Here is an 18,049-nt window from a genome sequence, read left to right as displayed (position 1 = left end):
TCTTAGGAACACAGGTATCATTCGAATCATTTGTTCCTTTTCAGATTGTTGCAATAGCATATGCTATAATGACAACACAATCCGTCAAATTGCGAAAACTGAACGAGATACAACACCCGAAATATAACGGCTTCAATGCACGGGATCATACACTATATACATACATTTTCAAATTTAATTATACTTATGATACTATCTTTATCATTTCGGTAATTGTTATACCACTGATTTTCATATAGGAACCGTTTGTAATAAATATTTGTAATCAATACTTGTAATGGTTAAAGAGGAATGAGTAATTGACCTGAAATTTTATTAAAAAAAAATGTATGTAATTCTTGCAGTGGCATATGATGACATGTAACAATTAAACACCTAAATAATCTCTTCCTTTTAGTTGAAGTATTATCAGTCGACTTTATGCAACTTGCAATAAATGAAAATTAGTTGTTTGAGAAGACTTTTTGTCAAAAATATGGACATATATAGTGATACTTTTTTACTATGAATTATCCGCGTTCTGTTATTAGTGTATTCGTATTCTGTTGTTGCTGCTTATGACTTTTAAGTAATGCGTGAATTGCAACTTAAGGATGGATTTGGAGAGGGAAAGGACATGGCCGTGAGTCTAATGTCTACAGTTCACCCAACATAATATTTGTGATATGTATCATTTCGTTAATTGATATACCATTGTAATTTTCAAGTTTGTTTGATACTAATGTGTGTTGTTAAAAAAAAACATATTTTACTAATTCAATCATAAAAGTACTTTTGATACTATTCCTATAATATTGTTTTTTTTTTTTTTTTTTTTTTTTTTTTTTTTTTTTATAAAGGCAACCTACACTATACACGAAACAACGAATATTTACATCTCACTGCCTCAAGTGAGGCTTGAACCCACAACCTCTTAGTTGAAGGGTTCCTCTCATACCGTCAGGCCAAAGGCCTTTTGGTTATTCCTATAATATTGTTATTTCATACATAAGTTTAAAACCAATCATGTTTGCGGATGATTCCCCGTGCAACGCACGGGCTCATAAATCTAGTAAATATTATAAATAACGATAGATAGAATATAACAAGATATTTACTCCGTAATATATTTTTTTATATAATATATATTTATTATATTTATTATTCTCTTATTATTATTTTACATATAAATATAAATAATATAATATAAAACAAATAAATAAAACATGAAAAAGAAAAATAAAATGCCACCTCAGCATTCCACTCAAAAGTAACACCACCACTACTCCACCCAAACAAGTAACACGTCCTAGTCATCCAAAAAGTACAAAAAGGCAAGTGACACCAAAAGAAACGTCACTCACCGTTACGAATGGTCTAATATAAGAGAAGTTGTTTCTCTAACCACAAGTCGAGAAAAAATCTCCACCCACAAGGAGAGAAACTCATCCCTCTCTCTACTCCAGGATAGAGAGATTGCTTCCGTGCAGAGGCGTCTTTGAGCATCGGCAAGATAGGCAGCCGCCTAGGGCCCAAAAATTTTAAAGGGCCCAAAATTTTGAATATCTATATACTTTTCTCAAAATATTCTGTTTAATTATATATAGAATTGTCAATTAAAGTCGTAATACTGTAACTTTAAATAGTTAAATACATTGTAAGTAAATAAATAAATAAATCTAAATATTATCTTTTTATATGTATTAAAAAGTTAAACGTGTATAAGGGCCCACTTTTATTTTCACCTAGGGACTTCAAATTGTTGAGACGGCTCTGCTTCCGTGAGTACCTCCGGCTAAGATTTTTGAATCTGTATCATGATTTACTCGTTGATCATATCAACAAGTAGCACGCTAAGTCACACTACATCCTTCAAGTGCATAACCCACTTGTCGGAATACATCACGCTATTGTTGTTTGACATAAGCCTTATAACCCACACTAATTGTATGCATGTAACGTTGTAAGTGGTTTTCGAGCACAAAGACCATCCCACCACCTACAACCCACTTCACCCTCCCAAATTACCCCTACTACTCACCTTGAAAAGTTGCACACAAATGTGAGAATGCCTCAATCCCTTCCTCCCTGTTCGTCCAATTTTAGCTTCTAGTATGCACTTAATAAACAAATACACACTATATTTAGCTTACACACTATATAATCGCACTATATTTAGCTTCTAGTATGCACTTAATAAACAAATAACAAGAATCATAACATATCATGCCCTTCTTACTAATACACTTCTAATCATTATTTAATTGAGTTAAAGCTACAAATTGGTAATATAGTTTATACTATTGTAGGTCATAAATTCTTTAAATTTTATGTAAATAAATGTGACCGGTTGTCTGCTATACCGGTAAAACTAACTATGTGTCATTTTTTAACTGAAAAAATTACACGAATAATCCACGTGGTTTGCTCATTTATGTGTGTGTAGTCCTTGAGACTAACGAACGTTGAAAAAGGTCTTTAAGCTGAATCATTTTCAAGATAAATGTTTTATAATTTTTGGTGATGAAGATGGTTAAATTGAAGGTGAAAAGGGTAAATTAAATTGAAAAGAGGAGAAATAAATAAAAAGACAAAAATACGCATGACTCTGTTTTAATGGGAAAAATTAACGACGTTAACATGTTTAATAAATACTTTATTTATTAGGTCAAAACTTTACACATGTTATGTTGATAATGACACATAAACAACAAGTTTATACCCTACACTAATATTTTTTGGGTATATAGCCTATAATGGAACAAAGAATGAAAGTATATGACTTATTCGTTTCTTTAACGCTTCAATTTTAAAGGGATATTATTCCTATTTAATCTAAATTGTACCTAGTTTATGAAAAATTAATGTTTTATATGTTTGGAATAGTTAATGTAATTGTAAGTAAAGTGATGAAAGTTAGTGGAAAAACGAATAAAAATGATATGAGGCCGAAAACTGGATGATATACGGAGGGCAAATAAAGAGAAGTCGAAGACAGTGAAAACAACCTCCATTTGTTCATTTAGCTGTCATCTATCGTGTTCATAAAGTTTTAGAAAATCCAGATTTGCAAATAACAGATGCAGGCTATCAGAAGAGTCGCTAACCTTCATCAGAAATAGCCCATGGCTATCCAACGAACCGGTGGCTACCATGTGAGGGTGATTGAAGATCGAAAATTATTCAAGTTTAATTAGTGATGCCAGCTAGGGGTGAGCAAAAAACCACATTAACCAAAACCGCAACCATATTAACCATTAAAAGCGCACCGAATTAACCGCACCCAATGTATAACCGTGGGTATGGGTAACATTTTTGGATTAACCGCATTTTGTGGGTTGGTTATGAAAATGAAATGTACCCGTACCGTTTTAACCGCCATCGCACCGTTTAGTACTTTAGATATAATTTTTTCTTTTACATGAGGGTCAATTTGGCAAAATAATAAAGCACATAGGCTTATATGTAACATTAAACATAAAATTGGAAAAGATAAACACAAACAAATAGAATCCCCAATATATCGTTAATGTTATGATAATGCCAAAAATGGTGGCTGACAATTTCAACAAATCCAATCCAACTTGATGCATATAGCGTGATAATTGAACAGTAAATGTTGCACTATAAAGGTGAACCATGTAATGTTGCAGTATGATGATTTTATATAATATATATACTCTTCTCATATACTCTCTTTGCTCCTCTTATAATTTTATTAGTATTCTTAATCAAGAATCAAAACACTAAAGGTAGTTATAAGCCTACTGAATTATAACATCAAACCACTAAAGGTAGTTATAAGCCTACTGAATTATAACACGTTATCAGCACGAAGTGCTCCGTATAATCAAGGTTTATCTAAGAAAGCACAAGTCATTAATCAAGGTAAGAAATTCTTTAACGATATCTTCTATTATTTATTAAAAAGGTAAATATTATTATCATCATAAGTAAAATTATATTTCTGTAATCTAACTTTTATTAACTTCACTAACATTTATATTTATATTATTTAAGTTATATATGGTCGGTTATACCGCCTGAATTATAACTTTTATTATTAACTTCACTAACATTTATATTTATGTTATATATGGTCGGTTATACCGCCTGAATTATATTTATGTAATCTAACTTTTATTAACTTCACTAACATTTATATTTATGTTATATATGGTCGGTTATACCACCTAAATTATATTTCTGTAATCTAACTCTTATTAACTTCACTAACATTTATATTTATGTTAACTAACATTTATGATTACTTATGCAATTAATCATTATTTATTTCATGCATACTAATGTTTATTCTTAAAATTTATTATTTGTGCATAATATGTTTTTTCTCTTAATCCTCGTATTTATACTAAATGTATTTATAGTAATCGTATTTGTACTAATAAAATTCTTTTATTAAAATTATTATTAATACAACGAGTACATAACAGTCGTTAACGTCAACTAACAACATTACAACGGTCATATATAAATAACGGTTGTTAACTGATAATGCTAAAAACGAACATATATTTCATAGCATTATTCCTCAAGAAAGACAAGCTTTTAGTTGAAATTGTTCTATTTACAAGTGATATTCGTTTAAATAATAAAAGGTGAAGACAAAAGACAGATTCGACGAATTGAAGACGCAAACGACCAAAAAGCTCAAAAGTACAAAAGACAATCAAAGAGGTTCCAATTATTGATAAGAAACGTCTCGAAATTACAAGAGTACAAGATTCAAAACGCAAAGTACAAGATATTAAATTGTACGCAAGGACGTTCGAAAATCTGGAACCGGGACATGAGTCAACTCTCAACGCTCGACGCAACGGACTAAAAATTACAAGTTAACTATGCACATAAATATAATATAATATATAAATAATTCTTAAAAATTATATATATATATATTATATTAATATTTAAAACCGTCTGCAAGAAAGACTCCAAAAGGGACTGAGCTGTAATTTCAATTTCCGCGACTCGCGAAGTTTGAAGGTCAAAAATGCCGCGAGTCGCGGAGCCCCAAATTTTAAAACTCCCTATAAAAGCAACCGAATTCTGAGCATTTGATATGATCATATATCAATCTCTCCATCTATATACGTAAAATATATATATATAATTTATATTTTAATTTTAATTTTAATTTTAATCCTAATAATAAGGGTACGTTAGCGAATGTTGTAAGGGTGTAAGTCGAAATTCTGTCCGTGTAACGCTACGCTATTTTTAATCATTGTAAGTTATGTTCAACCTTTTTAATTTAATGTCTCGTAGCTAAGTTATTATTATGCTTATTTAATCCGAAGTAATCATGATGTTGGGCTAATTACTAAAATTGGGTAATTGGGCTTTGTACCATAAATGGGGTTTGGATAAAAGAACGACACTTGTGGAAATTAGACTATGGGTTATTAATGGGTTTTATATTAATTAAACAATACCTTGTTAATTTAATATACAAACTTATAATTCGACGTATTTATATATAACCACATACGCTTACCTGGGTACGGTGGGCGGGAAATCTATAAATACCAATAATTATTCATTTTACCGCATACGGAACTGGATTAATAGTTAATAGACTTGTTGAAACAGGGGTGAATTACATTCAAGGGTAATTGGTGTAATTGTTAACAAAGTAGTAAAACCTTGGTTTACACGCAGTCGATAACCTGGTGTATTCATTAAACAAAGTATTAAAACCTTGTTACAATTCGAATCCCCAATTAGTTGGAATATTTGACTTCGGGAATAAGAATAATTTGACGAAGGCTTTCGCTCTTTATATTTATGACTGATGGACTATTATGGACAAATCCGTATAGACATATTAAATAATCCTGGACAAAGGACAATTAACCCATGGGCAATAAAACTAAAATCAACACGTCAAACATCATGATTACGGAAGTTTAAATAAGCATAATTCTTTTATTTCATATTTAATTTCCTTTATTTTATATTTAATTGCACTTCTAATTATCGCATTTTTATTGTTATTGTATTTAATTGCACTTTTAATTATTGTACTTTTTAATTATCACAAGTTTATTTTATCGCACTTTTATTATTCGCAATTTCATTATCGTTATTTACTTTACGCTTTAAATTAAGTCTTGTATTTATTATTTTACATTTGGTTTTAACTGCGACTAAAGTTTTAAAATCGACAAACCGGTCATTAAACGGTAAAAACCCCCCTTTATATTAATAATATTACTTATATATATATATATTTGTATTTTTATAAAAGTAAACTAATATAGCGTTAAGATTTGTTTAAAAAGATTCCCTGTGGAACGAACCGGACTTACTAAAAACTACACTACTGTACGATTAGGTACACTGCCTATAAGTGTTGTAGCAAGGTTTAAGTATATCCATTCTCTAAATAAATAAATATCTTGTGTAAAATTGTATCGTATTTAATAGTATTTCCTGCTAAAAATTAATAGTATTTTATATACACCTCGCGAAACATCAAGTTATTTTTGGCGCCGCTGCCGGGGATACTCTTAAACGCCGGAAGCGCAACGCTAATATAAAAAAAAAAAAAAATTTAGTTTACTTTTATTAAAATTCGTTTTTATAAAAATACGTTTTAAATATTCGAAAATATAAAAAGAAAAACAAAAATATAGGTATTTTTAAGATTTTGATAAATATTTAAGTTTTATAAAGTTTCTTTAGTTTGTAAAAATATAAGTTTTATTTAATTTATTTTATAAATATATTTTATAAATATAAAAAACCGAAAATATATATATATATATATATATATATATATATATATATATATATATATATATATATATATATATATATATATATATATATATATATATATATATATATATATATATATATATATATATATATATATATATATATATATCTAGCTTTAAGATTTTTATTTATAAAATTATAAAGTAGTCTATTTTTTTTATTCTAGTTTTGTTTTAAATATAAGTTTTTATTATACACATATTTTTTTTTAAACAGAAAAATATAAAAACAGAAAAAAAAAAAGAAAAAAAAAAAGAAAAACGCGTCGAATTTTAAACCTGTTAGTTGAAATTTGGAACCCCGCGACTCGCGGGGTTTAATGCCTCGATTACCGCAACTCGCGGAGTAACTCTGACACGCGACAGAACCCTAATTCAGTATTAATTACGAATTATTATTATAATTATTATTATAAAACCCTAATTAGGTTTTAATTAAATATTTATTTTAGTTTTTATTATTATTTTATATATTTTGTTTAAATTAGTTTAATTAAATTATAAAATTAATAGTTTTAATAAATAAATAATATAAAAATAATATTTTTATAAAAATTGTAATTTTTACAACTTTTTGTATATTTTTATATTTTGTCCCTTTTTAATTGTTTTAGCGTAACTTTTGTATTTTTCGCTCATATTTAGTTTTAATTCATAGTTTTTGCCATAGTTATTTTTACTTCTAGATTTTTAGGCTTTGCCGTAGAATTCCTTAAGTGCTTTTTCTTTAGACTAAGATTTAGGTGCTTTAGAATTTTGCGACGCAGTTTTTAAGTTTTAGTTTCTTTTTAAGTTATTTCCATTTGGGATTTAGTTTTTTTTTGTAAGCTTTAATATTTTTAGACGACTTTTTCCTATGTATCAATTATCATTCCAATTAGTAATCTCAATTTGCGATTATAATTTTAAGTTAGTTGTAGTAATAAGGTTAGGTTAGTCAAGTATTTTTAAGTTTTATAAGTTTCTTTTATTTTTTTTCGTCACCTTTTATTTTTCAACCATTTTTTCTTTTTCGACCTTTTTCGACGAACTCTTTTTCTTTCTTATTTCTCGCTATTCTAGTTTTTAGGACATAGATTTTTATTCTACTTCTTATCTAAATTTCTTAAAATTACGAAAATTTATTTTAAGTGGTTAAATTGATAGACATCAAAATTTTCTGGTTCGTAGTAATAGTTGGATTTGTACGTGGACCGGGTTATTGGAGCCAAACAGTCCTCAATTATATTGAGACCAAACGAATCCTGCCCCTCTGCTGCATCTTTTGGCTATTCGAAACGTGGGCAAAATCAGAAAAGTCTATTGATTGGATAACTTATTATAATTTTTCTTTCCTTTTTAAAACTAATAGGATATTCAGTGAATGCACCGAGCAAGACGTTCACCACCTTTTGTACGTTCACCACCTGTAACTAGATCAAGACATTTAGCAAATATTACTGCCGTTGATTTTTCTTTAGAATCGTCATCCAGTCGACCAAGTACTTCAGTTCAAATTTCCGATAATCCATTTTTTGAACCCGACCTCACAATTGAGAATCCGGAGAATATTCAGGAACGATTCGTAGATCCTGAACCACTAAACTTTCCTCCGGAACCACCAATCATTCAAACAGAGATTGTTGAGGAACGAACCATTAAATCAGAATCCTCTAGTGATTCCGATTCAACAAATTCAATTATGGAGAATCTGGAACCTTTAAGTATGGAAGACCGAATGAGAGCTAAACACACTGGCCAAGGTCACGCAATTACTCATCCAGACATTAATGTGCCAGATTATGAAATCAAAGGACAAATTCTACACATGGTGACTAATCAATGCCAATTTAGTGGTGCGCCGAAGGAAGATCCAAATGAACATTTACGTACCTTTAATAGGATCTGCACACTATTTAAAATCCGAGAAGTGGAGGATGAACAGATATATCTCATGTTATTTCCCTGGACTTTAAAGGGAGAAGCCAAAGATTGGTTGGAATCGTTACCTGAAGGGGCGATTGATACATGGGATGTTTTAGTTGACAAATTTCTTAAACAATTCTTTCCTGCATCTAAAGCCGTAAGACTTCAAGCAGAAATTGTTACGTTTACACAGAAGCCAAATGAAACTCTATATGAGGCGTGGACAAGATATGGAAAGTTGTTAAGAGGATGTCCGCAACATGGTTTAGACACCTGTCAAATAGTACAAATATTCTACCAAGGATGCGACATCACTACAAGGAAAGACATAGATATAGCAGCTGGTGGTTCTATTATGAAGAAAACCGAAACTGATGCTTACAAAATTATTGATAACACTGCTTCCCACTCACATGAGTGGCACCAAGAAAAAGATATCGTTAGATCATCTAAAGCAGCTAGAGCCGATTCTAGCCATGACTTAGATTCCATTTCCGCAAAGATAGATGCTGTGGAGAGACGAATGGAAAAGATGACTAAGGATATTCACTCAATACGAATTAGTTGTGAGCAGTGTGGAGGACCACATTTGACAAAAGATTGTCTCAGTATTGAATTAACAATGGAACAAAGAGAGAATATTTCATACATAAACCAAAGGCCTGGAAATAATTATCAGAATAATTATCAACCGCCAAGACCGATTTACAATCAAAACCAAAATTATAACCGAAATATTCCATACAACAACCAACAAGGTCCTAGCAATCAACAAGTATCCAATAATACTTACAACCAGCAAAGACCAAATTTTCAAAACAAACCACCACAACAAACCGATGATAAAAAGCCGAATTTAGAAGATATGATGACAAAGCTAGTTGAAACTCAAATGCAGTTTTTCACATCTCAGAAACAAACCAATGAACAAAATGCTCAAGCATTTAGAAATCAACAAGCTTCTATTCAAAATCTGGAACAAGAAGTAAGTAACCTAGCAAGGTTAATAGGTGAAAGAAAACCGGGAAGTCTACCTAGTGATACAAACGCTAACCCCCGGAATGAAACAGCTAAATCCATTACCACAAGAAGTGGTACAACACTTAAACCACCTGAAATACCTGTAACTTCTGATGAAGCCATTCCTACTCCACAAGAACCACAACCTGATCAAGATAAGGAAAAAGAACCGGTAGTTGAAAAGATTAATGAAGATAACACAGCTAAGGATAAACCTTATGTTAAACCATATCAACCACCACTTCCTTATCCGAGTAAAATGAAGAAAGAAAAACTTGAAGCCGAGCAATCCAAATTCTTGGATATGTTTAAACAGATAAATGTAAATCTTCCTTTCATTGATGTGATTTCAGGAATGCCTAGATATGCTAAATTCTTGAAAGATCTAATCTCAAATAGAAAGAAAATGGAAGAACTCTCGGCTGTTACTATGAATGCTAATTGTTCAGCAGTGCTGTTGAATAAGATACCAGAAAAACTATCTGATCCAGGAAGTTTCACAATTCCATGTTTTCTGGGTAGTCTTAGTTCAATAGAAGCATTAGCAGATTTAGGTGCTAGTACAAATCTAATGCCGTATTCACTATACACTAAACTAGACCTTGGAGAATTAAAACCAACCAGAATAAGCATACAACTAGCCGATAGATCAATAAAATATCCTAGAGGGATAATGGAAAACATGCTAGTTAAAGTTGGTACTTTAGTATTCCCAGTAGATTTTGTTGTTCTGGACATGGAAGAAGATTTTCAAGTTCCTCTCATATTAGGAAGACCATTCTTAAACATGGCTAAAGCAATGATAGACGTGTTCGGTAAGAAACTGACCCTAAGTATAGAGGATGAGAGTGTTACCTTTTCAGTTGATAGAGCAATGCAACAACCACAATCTGCAGATGATACATGTTATTATATTCAAACTATAGATGCACATGCAGAATTATTAGAAGAATTTCCAGAATTACAAGGAACAGGAGAATGCTCTTTAGGAGAAGGTAATGAACCAATTGATGAAGCTGAAATGTTAGCTACACTTATAGCTAATGGATATGAACCAACAACAGAAGAAATTCAAATGCTAAAAGAAGAAGACAGATATCGATATAAATCATCGATAGAAGAACCCCCGAAATTAGAGTTAAAGCCACTTTCAAACCATTTGGAATATGCTTATTTACATGGTGAATCTGAATTACCTGTAATAATATCGTCTTCTCTTACTGAAAATGAGAAATCACAACTCATTTCTGTGTTGAAAGCTTATAAACCAGCCATTGCATGGAAGATTCATGATATTAAAGGAATAAGTCCTTCGTATTGCACACATAAAATCCTTATGGAAGAAGGTCATAAAACGTATGTGCAACGCCAACGAAGACTAAATCCTAATATGCAAGATGTAGTTAAGAAAGAGATTATTAAACTGCTAGATGCAGGTTTAATTTATCCAATCTCTGATAGTCCATGGGTAAGCCCAGTTCAATGCGTGCCTAAGAAGGGTGGCATGACTGTCATTACAAATGAGAAAAATGAGCTTATTCCTACTAGGACTGTAACAGGATGGCGTGTGTGTATTGATTATAGAAAATTAAATGACGCCACCAGAAAAGATCACTTTCCCTTACCTTTCATTGATCAAATGTTGGAAAGATTAGCCGGAAATAGTTACTATTGTTTTCTAGATGGATTTTCTGGATATTTTCAAATTCCAATAGCACCCGAGGACCAAGAGAAAACCACATTCACGTGCCCTTATGGTACTTTTGCTTACAAACGCATGCCATTTGGACTTTGCAACGCCCCTGCAACCTTTCAAAGGTGCATGATGGCGATTTTTCACGACATGATAGAAGAATGCATGGAAGTTTTCATGGATGACTTTTCAGTCTTCGGTGATACATTTGAATCATGTCTAGTTAATCTGGAACGAATGCTTCTTAGATGCGAACAATCAAATCTAGTACTTAATTGGGAGAAATGCCATTTCATGGTTAAAGAAGGCATCGTTCTTGGACATAAAATTTCAAAAGAAGGAATTGAAGTGGATAGAGCTAAAGTAGATGGAATTGCTAAACTTCCACATCCCACCAATGTTAGAGGAGTTAGGAGTTTTCTAGGGCATGCCAGTTTTTACCGACGTTTCATAAAAGATTTTTCTAAGATTGCCACTCCTATGAATAAACTCCTAGAAAAGGATGCGCCATTCATCTTTTCAGATGAGTGTATCAAATCTTTTAATATTCTTAAAGAGAAACTCACTAATGCGCCGATCATGATAACGCCAAATTGGAATCTACCATTTGAACTCATGTGCGATGCAAGTGATTTTGCAATGGGAGCCGTTTTAGGACAAAGGATTGAAAAACGATTTCAACCTATATATTATACTAGTAAGACGTTACAAGGAGCACAAACGAACTATACAACTACTGAAAAAGAACTCCTTGCTATTGTCTTTGATTTTGACAAATTTCGATCATATCTCGTTCTAGCAAAAACGGTGGTCTATACCGACCATTCTGCTCTTAGATACCTATTTTCAAAACAAGATGCTAAACCAAGATTAATCCGTTGGATCTTACTCTTACAAGAGTTTGATATTGAAATCCGAGATAAAAGAGGAGCAGAAAATCTCGCCGCTGATCATCTTTCTCGTCTTGAAAATCCCGAATTAGAAGTTCTAAATGAATCAGCCATACAAGACAACTTTCCTGATGAATATCTATTGAAGATAGATTATAAAGAAATACCATGGTTTGCAGACTATGCAAACTACTTAGTTTGTGGATTCCTTGAAAAAGGATTATCGTACCAAAGACGAAAGAAATTCTTTAGTGATATAAAACACTATTTCTGGGAAGATCCACATCTGTTTAAAAGTTGTCCCGATGGAATAATACGCCGATGTGTATTTGGAGATGAAGCTAGTAAAATATTAAACCATTGTCACACAGGACCAACAGGAGGGCATTATGGGCCTCAACTAACAGCAAGAAAAGTTTATGAAGCTGGATTCTATTGGCCTACAATTTACAAAGACGCACACCTTCTTTGCAAATCCTGTGATGCTTGTCAAAGGGCCGGAAAAATAAGTCAACGTGATGAAATGCCACAAAATGTCATCCAAGTATGTGAAGTATTTGACATTTGGGGTATTGACTTTATGGGTCCATTTCCAAAATCTCATAATAATCTATATATACTCGTAGCCATTGATTATGTATCTAAATGGGCGGAAGCACAAGCTCTCCCAACTAACGATGCACGAGTTGTAGTCAACTTTTTAAAACGTCTTTTTGCAAGGTTTGGAACACCGAAAGCTTTAATAAGTGATCGGGGTACTCATTTCTGTAATAATCAACTTGAGAAAGTTCTTAAAAGATATGGAGTAACTCATAAAATCTCCACCGCATATCATCCACAAACAAGTGGACAAGTTGAAAATACCAACCGAGCCTTAAAACGTATTCTAGAGAAAACCGTAGGATCAAATCCGAAGGAATGGTCCATTAAATTGGAGGATGCACTCTGGGCTTTTAGAACAGCCTACAAAACTCCAATTGGAACCACACCTTTTAGACTTGTAAGTTATGTTCAACCTTTTTAATTTAATGTCTCGTAGCTAAGTTATTATTATGCTTATGTAATCCGAAGTAATCATGATGTTGGGCTAATTACTAAAATTGGGTAATTGGGCTTTGTACCATAATTAGGGTTTGGATAAAAGAACGACACTTGTGGAAATTAGACTATGGGTTATTAATGGGTTTTATATTAATTAAACAATACCTTGTTAATTTAATATACAAACTTATAATTCGACGTATTTATATATAACCACATACGCTTACCTGGGTACGGTGGGCGGGAAATCTATAAATACCAATAATTATTCATTTTACCGCATACGAAACTGGATTAATAGTTAATAGACTTGTTGAAACAGGGGTGAATTACATTCAAGGGTAATTGGTGTAATTGTTAACAAAGTAGTAAAACCTTGGTTTACACGCAGTCGATAACCTGGTGTATTCATTAAACAAAGTATTAAAACCTTGTTACAATTCGAATCCCCAATTAGTTGGAATATTTGACTTCGGGAATAAGAATAATTTGACGAAGGCTTTCGCTCTTTATATTTATGACTGATGGACTATTATGGACAAATCCGTATGGACATATTAAATAATCCAGGAAAAAGGACAATTAACCCATGGGCAATAAAACTAAAATCAACACGTCAAACATCATGATTACGGAAGTTTAAATAAGCATAATTCTTTTATTTCATATTTAATTTCCTTTATTTTATATTTAATTGCACTTCTAATTATCGCATTTTTATTGTTATTGTATTTAATTGCACTTTTAATTATTGTACTTTTTAATTATCACAAGTTTATTTTATCGCACTTTTATTATTCGCAATTTCATTATCGTTATTTACTTTACGCTTTAAATTAAGTCTTGTATTTATTATTTTACATTTGGTTTTAACTGCGACTAAAGTTTTAAAATCGACAAACCGGTCATTAAACGGTAAAAACCCCCCTTTATAATAATAATATTACTTATATATATATATTTGTATTTTTATAAAAGTAAACTAATATAGCGTTAAGATTTGTTTAAAAAGATTCCCTGTGGAACGAACCGGACTTACTAAAAACTACACTACTGTACGATTAGGTACACTGCCTATAAGTGTTGTAGCAAGGTTTAAGTATATCCATTCTCTAAATAAATAAATATCTTGTGTAAAATTGTATCGTATTTAATAGTATTTCCTGCTAAAAATTAATAGTATTTTATATACACCTCGCGAAACATCAAGTTATTTTTGGCGCCGCTGCCGGGGATACTCTTAAACGCCGGAAGCGCAACGCTAATATAAAAAAAAAAAAAAATTTAGTTTACTTTTATTAAAATTCGTTTTTATAAAAATACGTTTTAAATATTCGAAAATATAAAAAGAAAAACAAAAATATAGGTATTTTTAAGATTTTGATAAATATTTAAGTTTTATAAAGTTTCTTTAGTTTGTAAAAATATAAGTTTTATTTAATTTATTTTATAAATATATTTTATAAATATAAAAAACCGAAAAATATATATATATATATATATATATATATATATATATATATATATATATATATATATATATATATATATATATATATATATATATATATATATATATATCTAGCTTTAAGATTTTTATTTATAAAATTATAAAGTAGTCTATTTTTTTATTCTAGTTTTGTTTTAAATATAAGTTTTTATTATACACATATTTTTTTTTAAACAGAAAAATATAAAAACAGAAAATAAAAAAAGAAAAAAAAAAGAAAAACGCGTCGAATTTTAAACCTGTTAGTTGAAATTTGGAACCCCGCGACTCGCGGGGTTTAATGCCTCGATTACCGCAACTCGCGGAGTAACTCTGACACGCGACAGAACCCTAATTCAGTATTAATTACGAATTATTATTATAATTATTATTATAAAACCCTAATTAGGTTTTAATTAAATATTTATTTTAGTTTTTATTATTATTTTGTATATTTTGTTTAAATTAGTTTAATTAAATTATAAAATTAATAGTTTTAATAAATAAATAATATAAAAATAATATTTTTATAAAAATTGTAATTTTTACAACTTTTTGTATATTTTTATATTTTGTCCCTTTTTAATTGTTTTAGCGTAACTTTTGTATTTTTCGCTCATATTTAGTTTTAATTCATAGTTTTTGCCATAGTTATTTTTACTTCTAGATTTTTAGGCTTTGCCGTAGAATTCCTTAAGTGCTTTTTCTTTAGACTAAGATTTAGGTGCTTTAGAATTTTGCGACGCAGTTTTTAAGTTTTAGTTTCTTTTTAAGTTATTTCCATTTGGGATTTAGTTTTTTTTTTGTAAGCTTTAATATTTTTAGACGACTTTTTCCTATGTATCAATTATCATTCCAATTAGTAATCTCAATTTGCGATTATAATTTTAAGTTAGTTGTAGTAATAAGGTTAGGTTAGTCAAGTATTTTTAAGTTTTATAAGTTTCTTTTATTTTTTTTCGTCACCTTTTATTTTTCAACCATTTTTTCTTTTTCGACCTTTTTCGACGAACTCTTTTTCTTTCTTATTTCTCGCTATTCTAGTTTTTAGGACATAGATTTTTATTCTACTTCTTATCTAAATTTCTTAAAATTACGAAAATTTATTTTAAGTGGTTAAATTGATAGACATCAAAATTTTCTGGTTCGTAGTAATAGTTGGATTTGTACGTGGACCGGGTTATTGGAGCCAAACAGTCCTCAATTATATTGAGACCAAACGAATCCTGCCCCTCTGCTGCATCTTTTGGCTATTCGAAACGTGGGCAAAATCAGAAAAGTCTATTGATTGGATAACTTATTATAATTTTTCTTTCCTTTTTAAAACTAATAGGATATTCAGTGAATGCACCGAGCAAGACGTTCACCACCTTTTGTACGTTCACCACCTGTAACTAGATCAAGACATTTAGCAAATATTACTGCCGTTGATTTTTCTTTAGAATCGTCATCCAGTCGACCAAGTACTTCAGTTCAAATTTCCGATAATCCATTTTTTGAACCCGACCTCACAATTGAGAATCCGGAGAATATTCAGGAACGATTCGTAGATCCTGAACCACTAAACTTTCCTCCGGAACCACCAATCATTCAAACAGAGATTGTTGAGGAACGAACCATTAAATCAGAATCCTCTAGTGATTCCGATTCAACAAATTCAATTATGGAGAATCTGGAACCTTTAAGTATGGAAGACCGAATGAGAGCTAAACGCACTGGCCAAGGTCACGCAATTACTCATCCAGACATTAATGTGCCAGATTATGAAATCAAAGGACAAATTCTACACATGGTGACTAATCAATGCCAATTTAGTGGTGCGCCGAAGGAAGATCCAAATGAACATTTACGTACCTTTAATAGGATCTGCACACTATTTAAAATCCGAGAAGTGGAGGATGAACAGATATATCTCATGTTATTTCCCTGGACTTTAAAGGGAGAAGCCAAAGATTGGTTGGAATCGTTACCTGAAGGGGCGATTGATACATGGGATGTTTTAGTTGACAAATTTCTTAAACAATTCTTTCCTGCATCTAAAGCCGTAAGACTTCAAGCAGAAATTGTTACGTTTACACAGAAGCCAAATGAAACTCTATATGAGGCGTGGACAAGATATGGAAAGTTGTTAAGAGGATGTCCGCAACATGGTTTAGACACCTGTCAAATAGTACAAATATTCTACCAAGGAAGCGACATCACTACAAGGAAAGACATAGATATAGCAGCTGGTGGTTCTATTATGAAGAAAACCAAAACTGATGCTTACAAAATTATTGATAACACTGCTTCCCACTCACATGAGTGGCACCAAGAAAAAGATATCGTTAGATCATCTAAAGCAGCTAGAGCCGATTCTAGCCATGACTTGGATTCCATTTCTGCAAAGATAGATGCTGTCGAGAGACGAATGGAAAAGATGACTAAAGATATTCACTCAATACGAATTAGTTGTGAGTAGTGTGGAGGACCACATTTGACAAAAGATTGTCTCAGTATTGAATTAACAATGGAACAAAGAGAGAATATTTCATACATAAACCAAAAGCCTGGAAATAATTATCAGAATAATTATCAACCGCCAAGACCAATTTACAATCAAAACCAGAATTATAACATAAATATTCCATACAACAACCAACAAGGTCCTAGCAATCAACAAGTATCCAATAATAATTACAATCAGCAAAGACCTAATTTTCAAAACAAACCACCACAACAAACCGATGATAAAAAGCCGAATTTAGAAGATATGATGACGAAGCTAGTTGAAACTCAAACGCAGTTTTTCACATCTCAAAAACAAACCAATGAACAAAATGCTCAAGCATTTAGAAATCAACAAGCTTCTATTCAAAATCTGGAACAAGAAGTAAGTAACCTAGCAAGGTTAATATGTGAAAGAAAACCGGGAAGTCTACCTAGTAATACAAATGCTAACCCCCGGAATGAAACAGCTAAAGCCATTACCACAAGAAGTGGTACAATGCTTAAACCACCGGAAATACCTGTAACTTCTGATGAAGCTATTCCTACTCCACAAGAACCACAACCTGATCAAGATAAGGAAAAAGAACCGGTAGTTGAAAAGGTTAATGAAGATAACACAGTTAAGGCTAAACCTTATGTTAAACCATACCAACCACCACTTCCTTACCCGAGTAAAATGAAGAAAGAGAAACTTGAAGCCGAGCAATCCAAATTCTTGGATATGTTTAAACAGATAAAT

The sequence above is a fragment of the Rutidosis leptorrhynchoides genome, chromosome 4, assembly GCF_046630445.1.
Source record: "Rutidosis leptorrhynchoides isolate AG116_Rl617_1_P2 chromosome 4, CSIRO_AGI_Rlap_v1, whole genome shotgun sequence".
Classification (NCBI taxonomy): domain Eukaryota; kingdom Viridiplantae; phylum Streptophyta; class Magnoliopsida; order Asterales; family Asteraceae; genus Rutidosis; species Rutidosis leptorrhynchoides.
The sequence above is the reverse complement of the archived record's forward strand: the minus strand, read 5'-3'. Positions refer to the sequence as shown.